This window comes from Osmia bicornis, chromosome 5, assembly GCF_907164935.1.
Source record: "Osmia bicornis bicornis chromosome 5, iOsmBic2.1, whole genome shotgun sequence".
Classification (NCBI taxonomy): Eukaryota; Metazoa; Arthropoda; class Insecta; order Hymenoptera; family Megachilidae; genus Osmia; species Osmia bicornis.
In genome coordinates this window covers 6,360,993-6,384,374 of record NC_060220.1, presented here as the reverse complement: position 1 = coordinate 6,384,374, position 23,382 = coordinate 6,360,993, and the positions used below count along the sequence as shown (strand labels likewise).

Here is a 23,382-nt window from a genome sequence, read left to right as displayed (position 1 = left end):
TCAGCAATCATCGACTCGAGTATCTCCACCAGCGAGGATTTTACAACGTCTTTCTCGATTTTCTCGTCTATGTGTTCTTCGCTTATCGTCCCGATAAGAGTATCCAGAGGAGATAGTGTCTGGCAGAGCAAGAAGCATTCTACCGCTTCAAGAAGCAGCTAGCATTCCTCTTTCGTATCCGTTTCAAAGAACAATGATCCAGCAGTGTCTTTGTGCGATCCGCAATGGACTGGTCGGATTGTCGTTGATTACTGGCAAGAAACGTGGGTGAAAAGCAACGGCAAGGGGGTTCGGGGTTGAAAGGGGGGCGCTATCAATCACAGGGCGGATGAAAGCCACGTGTTCAAGCTCTGTGACATGCCGTTCATTGTGAAATACCAGCCGAAATTCGAGTACGAATCCGGTGAAATTTTGGAATTTTAATTTAACGACCTGAAAATCGTTGTACTCGTACGATTGAACGGCATTGTCTGCTGTCCATGGTGCATACTGATGGAATAAAAAGTACTATTTGTCCATGATGTCGCGTTTCGATGGTGCGAACAATAAAAGCACGTGAAACTTGATGGTCAAACAATCATTTACCGTTAAATTGTTATATATTAAATTTTGATGAAAAAGAAAAATAAACAGCACTGAAACTACTGTCTATCTTAGAAATAGGATCCACTCTATTCTTTATGTTACAAGAACAAGATCTATATCGGAAGATGATCTTGCCTAGCTACCATCTTTCATCTCTCTCTTCTTTTTTTTTTACAGGTGGTTCATAATTTCTTCTTTCTTTTTTTTGAAATCTCATCAGCACCTAGTCACGAAGGTATCTAATACCGGCTGCTAGATTTTCACGGGGACACAATGGAGCCATGTTCAGAAGAACACGTGCAGCCGAATATTATTTTACCTGGACGTTTAGGGGGGAAAACGAATTAGATGTCCTGGGGCGAACAGCGGCCGGTTTCCGGTTACACATGGACCTCCTGAGGCTGTCGTGGTTAATAAAACATTGGTACCTACGACAGTAGTCCCTTTATTACGAGCTGTCGTGTCAAGCATTTAGAAAATTGAAAAAAAGAAAGCAAATGCACGCATGGATACGATGAACGGATAAAAAGAATTTTTAAAAAACCTTTTCTTTAAATTTATATTCATTAATTGCGAATAAATGGAGTATGATTGTGTAACAAAATGTGGGTGTAACGAGTCGATTTTGTTTGACGTGATTTAATATACTTTTAATTATTCTCTACGTTTAGCAATTTCCTTATTTACATCTGAATAGATCCTGCTCCAAAGGATCATTAAAAGAAGCTACAGCTGAAAATTATTCGGAATGAAGATAAGGGAGGCGAGACAGGAGGGTTTTGAGATCGAGAGCGATTTATACTGACTCATGGTAGTCGATCGATCGATAGTCCACCACCTATCGAACCCTTTTCAAAATCGAGACCTGAAATAATTGAGCTATAGGCGCGAACATTCGAATAAACGGTAGAACTGTCCTTCGTCGGAAATTAATAACTGAGAACACAGGAAAAATTTGTACAACTAATAATTTCACTAAATACAAAAATGAATATAACATTGCAAAAGTCATAAAAATGAAGGTGTTAACAGAATATCAAAGGCTGCGATATCAATTTCTATTATTACTATCACCATTCAAATTCTATGTATACACACGTTGCTGTATTAAAAACAGAGACTTTAATTGATAAGATCTACACATCTAACAATAAGCCTCTCCCTATGTTCCGTTTTAATTTTTAAAGTTACATTTCAGCGTTTGAATCGTCTCGATTGTAACAGATATACGTAACGAACTCTCGACTCCTTACGATATAAAGCTTACAAGTTATTATCTAAGAGATAAATAGATACCTTCAGCAAAGTCCGTGATGCTGACGATATTCGCCGATGATCTTTAACTCTTGTGGCTGCTTCGACATTGCACGGCTACGTCAATTCAAATCCAAGGCTGTCTCGCGCTTATTTCATTCGATGACTAGCGTACACATCGCGAAATGAAATTCATTGTTGTTTAGAACGTATTTCAAGCATTGCTCCTTCCAATGACTTGTCAAGAGAAATTTATCACGCCTTTCAGACTTTACAATTCGCCGCCTTTTCACGTCTGTTTTTATCCCTTTTTAAACGATCATCGTCAAATTAAGAAATCTTTTGTTCGACTTCTAGATACGATTGCAGATTACTAAATCGTTGCAAGAATTATGATGTTTTTCAAAAATTCATGAGAATCTATAGAGAGATATCTCTGTTTGCAGATTTTTCGACCCATCGGCGGCGATGGCAACAATTGAAAAACAGAATGATTTCTCTGTTGTCCGAAACACCAACATTAGACGAGCCCGTAAAACCTTCCTGGACGATTTACGAGGCAGCCCTCGTTCCACAACTCGGTTCGCTCTGCCTTTTCGCGTGTATACGTACGTCCATGTACAGTTATTTCCATCGGCGCTTTTGTGCGCCGTTGGTGCAACTTCATCTTCGTGGACGAAGGCTGGCAGCCAGAAGAAACCGTGTATTTTAATTGTTTACAGACACACGGGGCCACGGGTCTCGTTGTTTCTCCGTTCGGCCTCGTACGATTTCGCGTGGATGCGTTTCGGTGCCCTAGAATTAGCCTGGCGAAAGATTGCAGGGTAGAAAAGCAGCGATGGAACGAAACGGGGAAGAGAAACGGCCGCTGGATACAAAGTGTGGGAAAGGCGAGGCTGGCCCACATGACGCGAGAAAAGTAGTCCTCCAGTTTCTTTTATTTCATAAATAACAACGAAACACGAGAACGGGCCATCCGGTGATTCGAATTGAACAAGTTTATTGGAACTTTTAAGTGTTTTTGTTACTTGCGGCAGAAGTTTTCAAAATTAGTAAATTAGTAAAATTAAATTCGAGATACCTAAATATGGGGATGTTTAACCCTTTTTTAAAATAGATAGAATTGATCAAATGGTGGATCTTGGGAACCCAAGGCCTATGACATATGCAATGCTATTTGGATTAAAATTAATTCAAATTTTTCAAGCTGAAAACGCAACGGTAGATATAACTGTACTTGCAACTGTCTAAATTGTGGCATTTCCGATCATGGAAATTGGCGTTTAACCATCATCCTGGTTACATGCCGTGGGATACACGCGTTGCACATTCTCTCGACCGTTTACATAACATAAAATTGCCGCCGAAAAATAACTACGCTTTCTCGCGATCACACGGACGTGACCCAGTTCCGGTTACCCGTGAACAAGAGGGTGAAACGCTCGTCAATGGCATATCATCTTTGTCCCAACGACGATTTCACTCCCATCGACACTTATTGACAGGTTGCGGTGAATCTTGCGTGACTGCCATCGTTTGTTCATGCCGCGGTTTGCGCGTTTTCATTAATGAAACGCCTTTGTCACTCCTTTTTTTCTCTTTCTTGTCACGAAAGTCGACACTTTTGCAGAGGATACCAATGACAAGTTGATAACGAATCGTAAGAATTGTAACAGGATAAACTCTTAGAAGAAGTTGCATCAATCCTTTCACGATTAATTAGCAATACACGATTCTAACGACCGTACTAACCCAAACGATGATCAAAGACATCACGAACGAATCGACCCCTGGTTCAACCTGTGACGAGTGATTCCCACCGACGATACGGGTAATAGTCGATCCATAACGCGAGCATCGCAGTTTCCCGAATGCAGCGAACGGTTCCTGGTGACAAATGGCCGCGATCAGGCTCGCTAGCAATAAATTCCAAGCGGTATCGTTGCTCGGCCACGACGAGCAACCGGTTCGACCGATTCCGGATCACGACGGTCTACGGTTTACTCGATCGCGGAAGATCGATCGATATTAGTCGATAAATCCCATTATTAATGCGAGCCAGGCAAAAAGCTGATAAATTGACGACGAAGGGCGAACGTTGAGCCGCGTCGGTCTCGCGTTACAAAACGATCCTTCAGACTCTCCTCGAGCAGAAATTTATCCCTCACGATTGCCCATGATTCTCGCGATCTAACGACATGCGATTTTTTTTTGTCGTTAAGATAGAATAACGAGAAACAAGAATCGTTAGAATCGACAAGACAGACAGTGCCTGTTCACTGAATGGAAAATTATCGAGTTTACTTTACGAGGGTTGTTTTCAGAAGAATAACAAATTGCGAACAACTATTTCACATTTTCTAACGCACTAAAAAGTTCCTTTACGAAGCTTATCGGTATTTCATTCTTCAAACAGTAAGAAATATATATCATTCGGTAAATTTAACCTCCACTTTCAACATCCGCCCGATGGAGAAAATTCCAAAACGAAAGGGTGCACGCAACCCTTGCAAGGAACAAGCTTCGAGGCACACGTGTCAACAAGACACGATCGACGGTACACCGTTATTACCTTTGCGCCCTGAACGGCTAGCCTTCCCCTCTAAAACACCTTTCTCCCTTCTTTCGAAACGGCGACTTGACCTGAATCGCGGCGTATCGCATCTATCACGACGAGGAATCGCGACGAGACACGGTACGTACTTACACGTGTGGTGCGCGCACGAAGCGGTCGCCCGTTGTTGCGGAGGCCGTTGTGTGTTCTCGTTGGCGTGCCGGTGTTGTTATTGCATGGCGCAAGTCGAAGCTGCAGCCGGCTGCAGGTGCACCGCTTCTCCACGCTCGATCCGGAGACGTTTCGGTGTGCATTGTGATCGAATGATATAATAAAGGCTGAAGCCCGTGGGAAACCGAGAACAGAACCACCTGACGCACCCGCCACCGACGTAGAAAGCCCTGTACAAGGATAGTCCATGTGACTCGGACCGCTGCTGTAATAACTCCTCTAGACAACGAATCGCTTTGGAAAAAAAATTGCTAAGAACGGGGAACTGTTTCAAAGCTTATTCTATGAGATACCTTATGTAGATATTATTTTATCATTTCTAATGATTCATTGATCACTTCATTTGAATTGATAGAACTAGCAAGTTTTTTAAAGCGATGCATCTTAAATTTTTTATTTAAAATCACAAAAATTATTAAGGTGTTTTGTAGATCTTTTTTGGAGATAAGAAATAATTGTATATGTTGGCTTATATCTCTACTGTTAATTATACGTGCTATTATTTTCATACGATGTTTCGATCATATATACAGGTCTTCTTCAGGTTATTATACCTGTAATTATACTAATTATTGGATTATTTCATTAAATCGGATGAAGTATTATATTCATTTTCAAGGTTTTTGTCGATAATTATGGGTATTAAATGAAGTAACCATACATTTCAATATATTTTACCCGATATGATAGTGTAATCCAATAATTAGCGTAATAAGAGACCGAAGAAAATCGGCATGTATAATAGAGACATTACAAGAAAATGAAAAAATTAATTTATTAATAATAAAACAAAGCCATTTTGAGGTACAAGTATCCTTAAACCTTACCATTGATTTTGAAAAATAAAAAAATTTTAATTACAGAGTCTTAAATAGAATAAAGTCATTAAAAAGATAGGAGAAAATGTATTCATTGAACCGAAGGAATCGCATCAACATCACTGATAACGTTTCCCCGAGGCCGTCATCAGGCATGCATCACTGTAATTACGTTTTCGAAGAGCAACAAAAAGAGCGCGAAATAAAGAAAGAGAAGCACACATGGCAGATGATGGAATGATATTAACAGACAGATGACAGCGGTGTCTCGCTGCATCGGCAATTAGGGATATCATTAACAAAGAAGAGTTGATACCAGCCGCGGGGTGAGGAATGCGTTACAACGACAGAGGGGATGGAAGATGATTATAGCATGTAACCAGAAATTAAACTCACTCGGCCTATTGTTACTTGTACTCGACGAGTTGTTCTCAAAGTAATTGAACTTCGTGGTTGAATATTACCGCGACCATAATGACACGGAAATAGATCGTCGAGACCACCGAAGTGGTACACGAGAAAACATGCCCTAACGTTTGAGTTCTGATAAAACAATATTATGAAATAGAGACGCTGGTACTAGTACAATAATATTATCTAATAGAAGTGCAGATTTTAGTGAAATAATATTATCTAATACAAGTTTAGGTTTGTAGTTGAAGATAGAATAGATATGCGAATATCACCTTTCTGTACAGGTTTATTAAACCCCTTGCCATATAATGACGAGTCACACTCGTGACGCACCTTACAGTTCTAATATGACAAAAATGAATCATACCTGTATCGTAACTGAATTTGAAGTACAATTTCAATTAGAATTTGCACAGCCGGGAATCCCTAAATACAATATATGCATAATATTTCAATTCCCTTGATTTGCTTCAACATTACAGTGAGGAGTAGTTAGCTTTGGCTAACTTGAGAGAATAGTACGGCAAAGGGTTAATAATTTTATTAACTGTTCTACTTTATTAGCGAACATAAAATTTTATATACCTCCATACAGTATCAGACATTCCAACCAGTTCTACCCTACATACTTCTTTAGATTCCGTCATGATAATACCGTTAATAGAATCTGCATTTCTACCAATGTCTACAATGTAAAGGGTACCAGTTAATAATTGTTAAATAAATTAAATATCGGTTTGTTCTAACTTAAGCCTAAATATAATCTGAAATCTACGAGCAAGAAAGAAGAGTTGAAGGATTCCGAATAAAACGTGAATTGTTCACATTTTCGTTACCTCCCACGATTTCAAAACGATCAACATACGAGGAAAACGTCGGTATAATCTCGCGTACAGTCGAACAAGTCAAAACCGCCACGAGTTATTCGAACCGTTTGCTCGCAACGGGATATCGAGGTGGTATCCTGCGGGGCACGGCGTGGTGCCGTTGCGCTATCATCCGGAGCTTTCACCATCGTCATCATCATCGTCATCTGGCAGCTTCTATTCTTATGGCCGCTGCTCTTAATGGCTCGATTCGTCATAAGTCGTTTCAACACCTTGACCGACCTCGAGTATCGATTCGAATCAGACACCGTGAGATACCATTTCGACCGAACAGAAGCGATCGAGATGTTACACACTGTTTCTTTGAATTACAATACACCTAACCAAAACATGACATATCAGTAATGTATATCAAAAACAGCAAAAAAGTTTTGTATAGTCTTAACAGAAACAGAATGCATCAGCAGTGATTTCTCTCGCCCATAACAGAACCCCCTAAAACGAATACGCTGAAAAAATCCAAGGAACCCCTGTTTCATCATACCGGTACAATCATTTAAAGAAATCCCTGCAGCAGGACATATTCCTGGAACAAACCTCCATAACCACGCGCGGTTTTCAATAATCCCGCAACATCTCACAATCAACCGTTCCCCTAGCTGGTCCCCGAAGAGGATTCGAGCGACCACTTTCTTGGATTAGAACGCGGTGGCATCATCGAGATTGGCAAGGATCGTTTCCTCTTCCAGGGAGACGAAGCGTGGAAGTTAGGCGCGTGTGTACCGAAAGACAGGGTGCTCTCCTAAGCCGGAATAATGGGAGGGCCGTTCGAGTGGCACAATAGCCGGCGATTTCTACGAGTAAACCGCGTTTACATATGCATACAAAGCAATGGCCGCGGCGTGGCGCGACAATGCCGCCACTGCGTGCAGCCAGGGCATCGATTTGAGAAAATAAAAGCTCTCTGTCGGAGGACGAGCAGCAGGACTATGACACAGCCAGCGTACACGTCCATAGAAACGTCGGGGCGGATAGCAGCGGCCGTTTGTGTAGCCGCTTCGGGGCCGGATTAATAGCCCTTGTACTTCTCCTTTAGGCCGAGATACCGTTCCTTGCACCTCACGTTTGCCGCGTAATCGAACCTCCTATCCCGTTTCTATACGCGCACCCTGACAATTTGCAACGCCAAATAGGGCCGCTCATTTAACGAGGCCGACGCGATTTATTTGCTATTTCACCAAAGCGTCGATACTGACGATCGATTCTCCAACCTCGAGCTAGAGATTACTCCTTTCGCGGTCATAGAAAAAGGAGAGAAGGTAGAAAAATAGATTTCTATTTGAAATTGGAAAAAATTATCCTACTGTATGGCCCTTAGCACCGAGCAAACGGGGTACTTGTTTCGGCCATAAAATTTCTAGGGGTAGTTGTGATATTTTACGTCAATATTTCCCAATATTGTTAAAATTTGAAAAATTATTAGAAAAGAGGAGGAGTATTAGAAAAAAGAATATCAATATAAGATAGAGAGGAAATATGAAATACTGAGATTTTTATCAGGACCCACCCTAAACGATAATTATAGAATTGCATAAAAAGAAAACATCTACTGATTATTCAACAATGCACCCTTTCGCCAATAATGGTGAAACGTAACTGTTTACACGTGCGTTAGTCACGAAAAGCAATTTACAGTAGTAGATTTAAACACGCCAATTGCGAATCTCTTTCACAGTAAGGGAACATTCGTTATTCCAAGTATGCACAAGGCGGCGCAACCTTATGTATCGTTCCCAACTTGGCAGCGACAATTCGCAACGCCAAATAGGGTCGGTTGTTTAATGCTCGTCGGGCTTGTTTATTCGATCCGATGGTGTACAATTGAATTGCGCCCATTAAATCGAGTCCGGCAGGACGTCGAGCTTTCCACGCGGCCAAGTAAAGGGCCGCGACGTGAAAATTCAATATTTTACAGAAGCCGATAATCTGCTCGGATACGCCGCTCTTTATTTTCCCTGCGAGCGGAATGCTGTTTATTCTGCGTGTACCATTAGCCCATTACCAAGCCCACGAAGACGTATGACTCTATTTTCCCAGACTGAAACTGAAGGCACAATTTGCCCTGTCAATGAAACTTATTATACAACTGCTGAAGAACGCTACCGCCTTACGATTTAACGAGGATCAGTGACGAATTATTATTGTTTTCTGAATCAATCACCCAGGTCGTTGAAAGCGGAATAAATTGAATCTAAGAAATAAACTGGAGGAAACTGCGAAATTGTATGATACTTAATAATTATAAAAATATACCACGTTATATATTTTATTTTCACTATAATCGTGAAGATATTAAAAGGAATTCTTTCATAAAGAAATAACAAAAGGAAACAGAAGTATCAAATGGAAAATGAATCGAGAATAAACTCATAAATATGTCTCGCGTCTTATGGGATATCAATTACACCCCGCTATCGCCTATGGCGCGAAAATATCATTAGAATCAATAACACCAACCATCCTGCCCCGGGCCATCCCTCTCAGCTTGCGTACTCGCGATTCAACCCCCTAATATTTCCCTTCGAAGAGTTTCTCTGATGGCGCTGTCACTCAATGCCATTGTGTTTTGTGTTTAGACGTGCAACGAAACTTTTTCTTGTCCTCTTTCCGCCGTTTGCTTCCCTTCGGTAACGTCAAGAAATATAGGGGAAGATCTACCCCACTAATTTTACAGACTCGAGGACAAGGTCTTGATTAAGAGGCAGAGTTTTAGTTCAGCAGAAATGAATTTACGATTCATTTAAATAAAACGTTTCTACTACCATCTAATCAATATTAATTTGTCTATGGATTAAAATATTTTACACTTGCACTTTTACTCGTAAATGTATAAATTAGAAAATAAAAATGTTTCCATAAAATACTAAATAAAGACTGAATTATTCACCCTACTCTCTCATCCCTCAAGATCTTCATCCCTTTATTTCCCTCTCATCACTCAGCCATAAAGCGGAAGCTCGTATTTTCCATATCTGTCGTCGATTTCAGAGTAATATCTTTTTTTTTCTCTGCAATGACCCTCGGGTCTTCTCGGTCTTGTCAAGTCGTTGGAAGAACACGCGAAATTCAACGGCATCGTCGCGTCGTAGGATTCAACCGAGGAAGGGTGGAACGAGAAATTGGAGACGTGTACAGGAGAAAAATATATACGTGGCCTCAAGGTCCAAGGGGCTGCGATGTTGTCTTCTGCAAGGAGGATTTGCCTCCGAGGAGGTTGCGGTGGCCAGAGGAGGGAAGAAAACCACCCCGCTAAGCCTCCATGATTCCACGAGATAAACCCTCATATTATGTCGCCCGGGATAATACGAAAAACCCACTGTCAGATGTGCTACGTTGTGTACGTATATAAATGCCTACAATATACCCGGTGTCGCTAAACAAATGTATGAACCTTGATTAAAGAATTTTAATTAATTTTAATTGAGTTTTAAATGAAATGAGTTTAGAATGAAAACGGTATATTTGTAAAAAAAGAAACGTGTCTATATAATTTGAAAGAATGAATCAACTATGGAGAATGAAAAGCGAAGTGCATATTAAACGACGAACCTTAATTTTTTAGAGTATCAGAGACGTTAGTATATTACACCAGCTCTGAAAAGCTCTCTTCAACAAAAAACTGCGCGTCTTACCCTCGTCCAACTCTTTTGTTTTCGAACACCCTATGTATATACGCGTACATGCATAAAGATTTCACGGATGGTATGTTCAGAATGAAAATCTACGGAAAGAAAAGACCTACTCAGCGAGCAAAAATAATGAACAAACATAATCGTACACCATTCGTGTTCAACGTTGACAAAATTCCAACTTGATGTCCATTTTATTATAGAAAATTTCTTTTCTACAGTGGATATGGGATCTAAATGAACTCGTGCTAAAGAATCTCAAATCTATTTATAGGTGTATGGGTGAGATAACTACAGCGAAAAGGTTAATGACCGGCACTGCTTTAATGCAGCAATATAAATAAACAATCTGGTGTGTAAAAATCACATTAGTTCACTGTTTGGTTCTTAATGGATTAAAAAAAGAAAATGAATAAAAACGAGAAACAGAGACAGTAACACAATCGTACATTCACTCGAATTTACGACAGAACGTTAATCAGCTCGAAATACGAACGGTTCGCGCGAACAGCGTTAATCGGAAAATAATTTTGCGTACAATTTCGTCGAATTAGTAATTTATTTTATAGCCGTCCGAGAGATACGCGGGCCCTCGTAAAATGGTCGTAATAAAAATTGAGCGCGAACCCGTGCGAAAGCAAGCAGTAACATAAGCGAATCGAGAGGAAGGAGTCATCTAATTCGAGAATTTAGAGCTTCGATTATTACAGAAATTGATCCTTAGATAATTATGTTAATCTTCAAACGAGAAATCTCGATAAACGAAGAGAAAATAAAATAAAATTTTCGAACTCGTCTGTATAAGCGCAGTTACTCGCGCGAGAATCGCGTTGACGAGCAAGAGAAACGCGAGGAATTCCGCGTTATGGTCGCGATACAAGGGACGACGATTTTGATTATCGCGTTAATGATGGCCTCACGTGAGAATAAGGGCCAATGAAAGGCAGGATGTTAAAGTTTAAGCGTACTGACACGGGGCCAAGCGGAGAAAGGGCCGTGAACGAGTGATCCCCGAGGACCACCGTGATCACGACCCTGTTTACGAGGTTCTTCGGTCATTAACAAGCAGGGTGAGGGGGGGAAGGGCAGGATCGCGAGGGTGGTTGTCGAGATAAAAACGGGCCGTTCCACCGGAAAGGGAAGGGAACCGAGGGAAAGAGGGGGAGAAGCAAAAATCGTAACGATGAACAAGCTGGTGGGCAGCGGTGCAATCGGTTGGTCCCGTTGAAATTCAACTTGCCTTTTTATCCTTTCCCGACGCGACTGATATAGTTTAGGGCCGCAATAAAGGTGGGACCGGGCCGCATCGATTTACGGCTTAATTAAACGCACCACGTCCCCAACGAAAAATCGTCGAAACGCCGCTGTTTCCTTAAAGTTCCTTAAATACGAGCCACCCATTGCCGAGCATGGGATCGTTTATGGCTATTCGACGGCCCCTTTCTTTCTCGTCGGCCACCGATAAAAGTTTCTTTCCTTCTGGCTATTCGCTCGGGGAACAGATTTTTCTTTCTCTTATTTCAATGATTGTTCAAGAATTTTGAAATAATTATCAACGACCGTTTGATTTTAAGTTATGACAAAATGTTTGGGTGGAATGAACTGTATGGAAGGAGGGGTTGTATCTGTTCACTAAAATCCATAAAATTATCATTTTTAATTAAACTTCACTGTTAATGGACTACTATTTAATCCCTTGAGCAGGTTATTATACGTTGACCAAATTTATAATATGAGTTTAGGTACGGTATAATATAAATGAATTCTCTTCTTTTAAGTTCTTGAAAGAATCTTTCTACATAAAAAAATAAAATTTAGAATTATAAGGCACTCGGTTTTAAGCTTTTTGGATATTAAATTAAACATTTTTCTAAGTATATCATATCCAGTATCAAAAACTCAGATGCATATTTTTAAAAACCAACCCCCATCGATTACTCAAAAATAAAACAACTTCACATCCACTTCGTATCCGCAAAAGTAACCAGTTTTCTCTCGGTCTGAAAACACGTTTACCATCTTCCTTATAAACGCTACCGCGGAAGCGAACAGAGAAACGAGCGAAAACAGAAAGGAGTAGAAAGACGGTTCGAGGGGGAGGGAGGGCATAAAAAGCGAGTCGCGGAGATGCAGGTCGCATCCGGCCCAGCTCGTCGCCTTCCACTCCCATTTGAATAAAAGCAACGATAAGCACATTCTTAGAGTCACTCGCAGTTCTGAATTGTTTCCGCTTCTTAAATCCCCGACAAATTTATTATAATAACTACCCTTAGCCGACGGATCTCGCGGCTCGCTCCTTTCACCCCTCTGCGCCGGTAGCAGCTCGTTCTCCGCTTTCGTCTTCGCGAGAGATACACTTCCGTCTTCCTTTCTCTCCCCGCTATCCCGTAATCCTCTCCTTCGTTTCTTTTTTTTTTATTTTCTTTTACCAAGAGAACTCCCTTTTCTTCGTGGCCGCGAGGCGAAAGGAAGGATCGTTTCCACGAATAATGCGTTCGTTCTCCGCCACGCGGCGGAGGAACTCGGGATAACGGGATGCAGAGGAGAAGGGAAGGGCATCAGTTGCAATATTCCTGGTGAAAACATTACGACAACGAGTTTCGGCCCTTTTACGCGGCGCCGCGAACGACGCTCTTTCTTTTCCGCGAAGACACCCGGTTTTTCGTCGCGGATTACGTTCGCGACTACGCGGAAAACGCGACCGACCCGCTTCGCGAAACACTCGTCGTCGCGTTAATAGAGTCCTTTGTCGTTCAGCGTGCGTTTTATGCACGATGATTTATGGGGAGAAAGAATGGTACTACTAAAGTAGAAGTTATTGTCAATAATTCAATAATAAACGTTAGATGGATTAAATTAGATGGAAAATTAGATTTTACGTTAAATCTTGTTATCTATGTTTATTTAATTTGATGCTAAATCCTTTGTGAATAATTTCACTCGGATAGGGATCTCGTATTTCATCCTCGAATCAAGTCACAGTTCCACTTCGTACTTCGCTAGTAGAACTATCTCATGAAATCCTTTAATTCTACCTTTTCTGTCCTGTTCTATCCACTTCCGTTTCCCCTAAAAACGCTCGTAATTCGCGCGTAAAATATTCCCTAAAATTTTCCCTCGAGAAAGGAACGTCCCACCGGAAAATGAGGACGCTTCCGTGAAAAATAACGAGCCAGCCGCTTTTCAGTTTACGCTTGTCGACCAGGAAAAAACCAACGTTTAAAGCACCTCCGTTCAAGAGCGTTCTATTTGCGGTTGGAAAAATCGAGCGAAAGAAAACTTAAATAGTCCACACGGACAATCGCAAACTAACTGTTAAGATGCGAAAAAGTTGCGAGACGACAACAAGAACAACGGTCGATTGTGATATTGTGATAACTCCTGGACGAGATACTTAATGTACAACTTTTTCTTTTAACTCGTCTTTTTTCTTTGTAATGACCTAAAATATTTTTATTTCAGAAAACCCTGTCTAATTCTCACGCTATAAAGTCGAAAAACCAAGCGAAGCACGTCCGTCTCGTTAGTTCTGATAAAAAATCATCTCTCGGAAGGTATAAGAAGCAACGTATCGAATCAATTGGTGGCCGCAGGACGAGGAAGGCGCGAAGGAAACAAAGGAGGAACGGGATTACGCGGGAAGAAACGCAAGAAGGTGGCGCCAAGAGATGGAGGTCGTGGCTGGAGGGTACGGTGCCTGCGACGTGGTATTTACGACGTCATTTCCTCGCTGACTGTCAATAATTTCCCTGGGGGATGTGGAAGACACCGACTCTCTCTCGTGTGCCACGACCGGCTTGCTTTCTTTCTTACCCGCTTTTTCCTCCTTCTGCTGACGCGGCCGCATCCCCTTTCCGCCATGAAAACCTTCCACCTCCTTCTCACGCAAATTGAAAAGCCACACCGACTAAAGCCGAGACGTCCTCGAGATACTGTTTCGCGGAAAAGTAATATCGCGCAGATGGAATGAGATTGCGACGGATGGTCCACGATACATTTTTGATAATATTTCTCTTATACCGTTTGAATGGCTTTTTAGAATGTGGAATAGAAAGTCGCGTTGAGAGTGGATATGGAGATTAAATCATTGCGTTTAATCGTTCGTGGTAACACCTCTATCTAAAGATAATTATTTTGGGTGATATTGTTATTGCAATGTACTATTAGCACATTATCAATAAAAATATTTAAATGAAAATATTAATATGGAGATTAAATAATTGCGATTAATCCTTCGATCCAACACCTCTAAAGATAATTGTTTTGAATAATATTGTTATTCCAATATATTATTAGCACATTAACAATAAAAATATTAAAATAAAAATATTTCTTTTTATACCTGCTCTCGAAAAAATGACAGCTTGTTATAATTCCCTTCAAGAAGAATTCATTTCAACCCTCTATAAAAGAGCACCCTTTAAGGAATCTTTTTCTCAAACCATCTCATTCAATCCCAGTTAAAATCCAAAGAATCAGCTGATCCTAATGAGGCATCTCCTTTAACTAATTTACAATCAGCGCCCTCGTGGCCGACTCGCAAGGGTCGAAGGAGAACAGAGGAAGCCGAAGAGGAGCGCGCACCTAAGTTTCCGCACTTTCTCTGTCCCGGAGGGGTGGTCGCCTTCATGACCCAGAACTCTTTAATTTCACCGTCCCGTACTACCGTGGTATCCCCTTTAACTCATTAGACTCAATCAATTATACGAGCGTACGGTTACAGTGGTCTCTTTTTCTTTTTCTTCTTCGTTACTCTGTCCCTCTTCCGCTGATACCAGCAGCCCTCTGCCGTCTCGCTCAACAACCCTGTCCTAATCCCTCGACCGAGACCCCGACTGGTATCCCGAGATACCAGGGTTTACCAAGGTAAACCTCTTAGCGTCCCGACGCCTACAAGTCAAGGTCACCAGCATCGAGAAGTTGGAGAACTCGATGAATGGCCCAGAATCGATCCATCGAAGGAATCTTACCTGTAACAGAAAATTGAAGACTCGAGTTAGAAATGGAAACGATCTTGCTTGTTACTTGGGGAATTAGCAAATAGGGGAAGTTAACGGGGCGAGGGTTGCGAACGTTCTAAAGATTTTTATTAATATTTCGAGGACAGTTTGTTGGATATTTGTTGCTTTATTTTATTCCAGGAAGAATAAGTTAAATCCTTGCCTTATGATATGGCGAAGCAAATCAAATTAAATCAAATTAAATTATAATTATAATTATCAATTTTAACATTGCAGGAGTAAATAGGCACAATTCCTTCCATAATGAATAATAAATCTTCCAACAATTTCTCCTTCAAACCTACTAAAAAAGAAATAATGGAAAACAGTGTTAGGGGGTTGAAGAACATGCGACGACCCAGCAGAGTCTTACAACTTTGCCTTCGTTATCCTAATCTACCACAGTCGGACACAGGCACAGGCACGCACAAATGCTGGACTGGTATAGACGAAGGAAAGGGGGACGCATTATGGCAGGGTGGGCCATTCGTTTTCTCCACGACCAGGTCCGTAATGTCGGCCGATAAGGCCCCGATAATCCAGGCTCGCGTAGTGTGTTAGCCGGCAGTTAAAACGTTATCGTCCTGAATCTCGTGTTATTCGTCAGGGCGTGACGAGTGGGTGGAATTTTACGTCCGGACCTCTCCTCTACGTCTCTACCGTTCTATGCTGAAATAAACTCGATAATGTGAGCTTATAACGCTGGATATCCGTCCTCGATCGGCATTACGATCGACTTAATGAATCGAACGCGTGTCATGGCCCGCGACCATCGTAATTATACGTACCACACGGACAAATTAATTTGCCTGGCCGTTGATCACACAACGCGATACGACGCGAACGTGATACGGGATAACGAGGGTGCGATTCCGTTGTGTGTGCGATACCATTTGCATCAAAAACATGTGCTGCTTAGTCAAATTGTTGGAATAAGATCGTTGCTCTTGTTGATTTTCACTGGATAATTATTATTTCAGGCAGTTGATTTTACGCGTTGATTGCGTGGGGTACATAATTATAGAATTACTTAAATTAAGTGTCACATTTTCATAAATATTTGAGACTTGTCAGGTTTCCTTAATTTTAACACACAATATTTACTTTGTGCCATTAATTAAGGAATACAATATCGCTCGAATCAACACCCTCAGTTTTTTTTTATGAGTCCGATTTTTTTTTATGTTTGCAAATCGTCGGAGAATTAGTCCGATCAATTCATAGCGGTGTCGGTGGTTTGCGTGCCGACGTCGGTTCAGGAAGGTCGTTAAATAATTTCAGAGCACGGTAATTAATGGCGAACGCCTTGTTATCGCGTCGAGCGTGAAACAACGCGTGCGGTTCAAGCCTCGGGACGATGTCATATTTATTTCGTTAATCTCTCAGCCCTTGCTTCCTCGCCACCAGCTTCGTCGCGTTCCTATCGTTCTCCATAATGGTGGACGATAAAGAAGAGGAACGCTTATCGGTATTAACAAGCCGATAACACGAACTCTTAATTTTTTACCACGAAAATGAATACGTTCACGTGCGGCCGCGTTCCACGAGATTAAGATATTCCACGGTGAAATTGAATAGTTACTCCACTATAGATGGAGCTGCCATTTATTAAAATTTTTGTATTTTATTTTTGACTAATGAGATTATTAATAAATTGATATCCTATGGAATAATAATACATACCCCGGAGGCCTCAAAATGATAGATTAAATTAATAATTTAAAAAATGGCGAAAATATTTTGTAAAATTGCATCATTTCGAAATAATGGTCGCAGAGAATTTCGAATTCTAACGTCGTCACTTGAACGGAAGAAATGCCAAGAAGAAGAGTTGAAAGGAAAGCAGAGGGACTGTCAAGGCTGCAGGAACGCGGCTAGTGATATTATGCAGGATAGGCAGACAGGAAACGGTGTAACGTTGGTCGTAGACCCTGTATACGAGGGTGGAATATGCTTAACGTTAATTTGTACGATAAAGGAATTATTGATTTTTACTTAGGTGGCTCAGTCAAGGGTGAGAGAGGTCGGAGGGGGGTGATGAAACGCCGCTTTAAAGCAGAGGTACTAATGAGATGCCTTCAACACGATGTTCAATTCTTCCTTTCACCCATTTTCATCTTCATAATTCTTTAAACGCGAAAAGTATTCGATTGAATATCTAGTTTTAATAAACAATTATTTTAATAAACAACTAAGATTAAGGAAAAAGACTCGTTAAGACTGTTAATTAGAAAATACTGAACATATGCTATTTCTTTTAATTAGAAAATTTCGAAAAAGTTTCGAAGACGAAAACTCAATCGATGTAGCCATTTCCATTAAACTTATATGGTATACCTAACCATCACTTAATGCCATATTATAATATTTCAAAAACCCACCCCGCTTGACATATAACAATTTAAAAAGTTTCAACGCAACATGAGCCATACTGTCAATACGTGTATATTTCTAATAAATTGAATCTTTCTAAGGGTGATAAAGCATACGGGTTCAGTGCACTCTCGTTGGCCAGGGCGTTCGCCGATGAAAAGAAATTTCCTTGGCGATACGACCGCAAGCAGCCCGGTAAACCAGCCTCGTAACACGGCCGGGCAAACTTTCGCCACGCGCACAGTGGTCGTTGCCCGCGTGTGAGTGTGGTTCGCGCTCGCTGGCTTTGCCGCGGCTGGAAATTCGGAGTAATAGGAAAACTCCGTGAGCGGAAAAGAAGTTCAATCTAGCCGGCCGAGGGAGAAGCCTGGAAAAGCTCTTTTGACTCCTTTGATTCCGACTCGGCCACCCCAACCACCTTCTAAATCTTTTCCACCCTCTTCGCCGGCGTCGCCAGCGACGTCGAGTCGCGCTTTACTCCAGAACGTTTCCCAACCATGCCAAGAGGATTCCAAAAGTTGCTTTGCCAATCTACCCTGCGGCCGTGAGCGTTCGGGCCAGTCTCGAAAAATCTCGCTACAACCCCCTCAGACCATCCCCTTTCAACCACCGTCGAGGTGAAGAACGATGGCCAAAGAAGACTACATTTTCTACTCGTGATGTTTTCACGTGATCCTTCAATGGATCAAGAAAAAATGGAAGATTTATAATTAAATCGAAATTGATCACCATTGCGATTCATAAAATAATGAAACATTATAGTTGAAAAATCCGCTTGAATCTCAGAGAGCGTTCCAAAGAGCCTTTCAATCCGCGTGAAAAGAAAACACACCGGCGTGTTTCCGCCATTTTCCGAATGGCAATCTTTCCGCGACGCGAAGCGTATCCTTTCCCTTCCTTTCGCCAGTCCACTGACGTTCACCTCATTATTTTTCCTTCATTTGTTATACCCCATTGCCAGTAGGTCAGCGAAATACTAACCAACTTCCCCATTATCCTTGAAAGGTCACCTCTCGCAGAGGGTGAGAAAGGGTGGCGCGGTGGGTGGGTATGGGATCGCGATGGCAGGGAGAACGAAGTCGATGGCAAAGAAATAATGAAACTCCGTGCCAGGAAAGTGCTCGCTTTATTGACAAGAGGGCCCCGGAGAACGGGCAGGAGGTGCGACGAGGGAAAATATAGTGCTTCCATATCCGTGCGCGGCTGTCTATCGATTCTCGACGAGTATAAAGTACTGCGATTCCGTCCGACGCCGTCGCCTACTCGACGGAATAAATTTGCGATCGCCCGGGTAAAACGGGATGAGAGAGTCGCGAGGAAACCCGTGGGGAAGGGGTCGAACGGGACGTGGTGGCAGGAGAAAAAAGGAACAGAGGGAGTTAGAGGAAATGGAAGAGGCGTCGGGAAAGACGTGTACTCTGGCGCCTACGATCGAGATGAAATTTTTCGAAATCCCTACTCTTTCATTGACGTTCATTCTTCGTTAAGAATAAAGATTGAAATTGTTTGCAGCTGATACATTGGGTATTTTTTTGTTAATACTTTCCTCGATAGAAGAATATTATCTAATGGATTTTATAGAAAAGGAATTGGAAATCTTTTTCTATGTAAAGATTGTTATACAGGAATAATTATTCATTAATAATAATAATTCTTATAATATAATAGAACGAATTATTGCCTCGTGTAAATCCTTTGCCACAACGAAACATGAACAGAAGATTAAAGTTCAAACGCTAAAGAAACGTGATTTTCCGCGCATGGAACGAAAAGGCGGTGGAAAACCCTTTCCCCCGTTATTCCCTGTAGATCGTTTCTAGACGAGTACCACGAAGAGGAGGATCTCTTCTTTGACGGGGATCATTACGGAGGCTGATTGGCGGGAATCTTGTTAGAGGTTTCGTTTGAATAATCGCCGCTCGAACCGGCGATTTTCATGACTCGATCATCGCGTAATGACGCGTGGAAATCCGTCGCGGCGCCCCTATCGTTTCTTTCCATTCTACGAACAATAATTTCGAGGGTCGATTTCTTGTAAGCATCATTGTCAGCCATGTTTCATCCTCGTCATAAAGAAAATTCAATTCCATGTTAAATATTCTTAAACGAAAACCATTGCTGTTTCTCAGATTTTTCAGATTGTAAAATGACAAAATAAATTATAAATTAAATATTTATGTCTTGATTGTTACCACAACCTTGTAGAAAAATAATACAAAAATCATTAAATTAAGAAGTTTCATATATTAAAAACTGTATCATAATATACCCTTAACGCATTTTTCCACCGATCCTTTTCAATTCAAATACATAAGGGTGAGAAGAGGGAAGTTTATTGTCCTTCGAAGAATCCACGGAAAAAAAAGAAAAAACCGACACCGAGTAGCACCTGAAGAAAAACGACGATCTCTTCAGAAAACCTAAAGAAGCTCCACGAAAGAAGGATATTACGAATACGTTTAAGAGAAGCCCACAGGTGCGCCGGTTTACACGATCATCCGGGTTCCTTTCCAAACAGCCCTTCCTCCCTTCTCTGCATGCCGAAGCGCCGCCGGGAAAGGTATACAGGGAGAAAAGCAGGAGGAGGAACGAATAAAACGCGTATCGGAGGTACGCGGCCGGCAGATCAATCTTCGCTTCTTTCCCTATGCGTTCTCTGTACGTGTACGTGTATGCGGCCCCACCCCCGTACGTTTCCCGATCCAGCCATCCAGCTTCTTCTTCTGGCCACGTAGACGCGGGCCTGGCACACGTACAGAACACGCACGCGTGCACGTCGTCCGTAGGAAAAATATATCCGGCGAGGTCCCTCCTACGGGATGCTCGCGAGTAGCAGCCACGTTTCCGGATTTATCGAGCGTGGCCCGTGCCATTATTTCAGGGATTACCACGGGCGGTGCCGGCACGAATTTTTCACCGGCTCGTACATCGTTCTTCGACGTCGCAAGGAAAAATGTTCGAAGATGGGTGGGTGGATCCTTCGGATCAGCCCGAGGGGAGAGAGGAATTTTCGAGTCCGTCTCTTCTACGGATCCTAATCGGCTTTACTTTCCAGAGTCAATCTCTTTTCCCGTCTTTCTCTAGCTACGATCACCTTATTCTCTTCCTCGTCCGCGTGTTCCTTCGAGCGTGAGCATACGAAATTCCAGAGGGACTCCTTAACGAGCCGCGTGGACCGCGCCGATAAGATTGTTTGCGGAACCAGTAGTGCACCAGATTTCGTAATTATTCGGTGGAAGGTGTAGATGTAGGCACCTTATCGTCGCCCTGGGTGCCCTACGTGCTCGATCGGTCCCTCGTTATACCGAGGATAAACGGTAATAGTTTGCCTGCTAACTTTGGGTCAGGCTGTTGCCGCGACACTGCTGCAGCTGTTGAGAACTTGGGGATGCTAATGGAAAAGGATCGCACGGGTATCTTGAAATTATTATTTTGCTAGATTTTAGATTGGCAAGAATTGAAAGAAAATTAAAGAAAAATAAAACAGTCATACATCATATCATACGATTGCTATCACATTATCATTCGATTTCAATAAATTCTGATAACTCCTATAAAAATAATTCACCAGGAACAATACTAAAATGCTCTACCATGAAATTCTTCCAACAAAAATACAAAGATCCATTCCTCACCTAACTCAAACCCAAATCGAATTCCGTATCCAAGAAGAATATCAGACCGAAGGATAAGCGGCAGGCGTGGTCACGAAATTCCTTCGAATATTTCTGTAGCCGTGCACGGGAAAGATTCCAAACGGAGGCAGAGAAAAGAGCAAGAGAACGAAGGAAATGGAGGAGGAGGAGGGTAGATGCCGAGAGAGAAGACGAAGGAGTCGCGAATAGAAAAAAGAGCGAGCTGCGGTGGGGAAGGAGGAGGAGAGAAGGGTGGTTCGGTGTGTTCCCGGGGGCGAAAGTGGTGCGGCGTCCTAATGCGATTCCGATATCGGCCCGGACATCTCGTGAGCCGACTACAGCTCCTGTTTCCCCACCCCTCGTCGCGCATCCCCTGAAACGACGAACCTCACCCCGCCGCGCCGGCTCGTGGACGAGCAGATCGGGCTGTGGGTGGCGGAAAGGGGGTGGGCCGTGAAAGCGAAGAGGGCTTCCGTAAGGGCGTAGAATGGGCCGATATGTATGCCGTGGGCGCACTGCTGCCACTCGGCCGCCATCTTGGAATCGATGTCGATCAAGCGGAAGGAAGGAACTTCTGCGCAGCCCGGGGCACCCGTGGGGTGCACCGAACCTACCCCTCTCTACGTGTGTGCGCGCCTCCACGCACATATTCCACCCCCTTGGCAATTCTAGCTGAGAGACCTCCTCTTTCTCACCCCCGCGACCGTAAGCAGCCTCGATTGCCGCGTGCGTGAAAGCACGTACGTCCTCACGGCTCCTGCCTGCATTTCTTCTCGTCCCTTCAAAAAATGGCGTCTTTACGACGAATTCACTTGATCGGTTTCTTGAAGATTAATCGATCATCTTATATTGTCAATAGAAAGATTGGAAACAGTATGAGCTTTGTACAAATTTAAAATTACAATTATAATGAAATATTTCATTGTGGGGATGTTTGAATATTTTTGCAAATTTTTTAGGTAATTATGAACCAATATCTATCAGAAATAATTATGATAAATATTATCAGTGATATTATCATCAGGTCCATGTGATCAAAAAAGTTATAAATTCTTATAGAACATAATTTCTTTCCATCGAGTGTACTAATAACAGTATCATGTCACTTCTAAAGTGTTAAAAAAAGTTCCCAATAAAATCAAATTATCTTAAATAGATCCACAAACGGAAACAATTCCACTAAATAAATTAGCCTCTTCGTAACAACCCCTTAGTAATCTAAACGTCGCAAGTTCTCCTTAAACAGTCTCCATTGCTGTAAAATCTAAGAAATATCGTTGTCTGGCACGTTATTTCTGTAAAACGAAACAGGGAGCACGTGGGTAACCTGGATCGTCCACGAAGAATCGACCAGGCTACAAGAGAGAAGAAGAAGAAGAAGAAGAAGAAGAAGAAGAGGGGTGGCTGATTTATGGGATTGCAGGTTGCCGGTATAAGCGAAAATGGCGTCTCTGCAAATCGATCGTAAAAAGGATGTCGCTTGGCTGTACAATGGCCAGCTTCTCGTTCGTTAGCTCGGCTAGCGAATAAATAAAAACGAGATCGAGAGACGTTCACGGGGGTTGCTGTTATCGACTAGCAAGGGGGAAGCGATGGCTGGTGCGCTCCTCCATAACCCATAAAGGATCGAGGTGATTTATAGATTATGGCGGCCGTGCATGCGATCCTCCATGACAATGGTGAAAAAGAGACGAATGACAAGCAGACCGTCTTTTCCTCGTCATGGTTAATTTCACTGGAACAGGAAATGTCAAGTCGGTTTGTATTTGCGTCTGATGAATCGATGCCGATTGAAATTTCTACGGGGATTAACCTACACCTGGTGAACGCTGGGTCCATTATGACCCAGCCAGTCCGGGACCAGTCGAACGTTAATATATTGAATGCTGTGGGTGTTTGATACGACTGGTACTATAAATTTATTAACAGAAGATAATTCTAAAATTCAAATTTCTGAAAAATAATTATTAACTGCAAAGAAGTCTAAAGAAATCGCAAAGTG

At 42.1% G+C, this 23,382-nt stretch overlaps 1 protein-coding gene and 1 long non-coding RNA gene across 2 annotated transcripts in view; both read right to left on the bottom strand.

The window, feature by feature from the left end:
• LOC114874615 (UPF0489 protein C5orf22 homolog) overlaps positions 1–23,382 on the bottom strand; it is a 554,926-nt gene that overhangs the window by 366,277 nt on the left and 165,267 nt on the right. The window lies entirely within an intron of this gene.
• Positions 14,754–23,382, bottom strand: part of LOC114874627 — a 144,673-nt gene continuing 136,044 nt past the window's right edge. The window contains exon 3 of the long non-coding RNA XR_003789129.2: positions 14,754–15,342. This is a non-coding gene — a long non-coding RNA (uncharacterized LOC114874627). The remainder of the gene's footprint in view (positions 15,343–23,382) is intronic.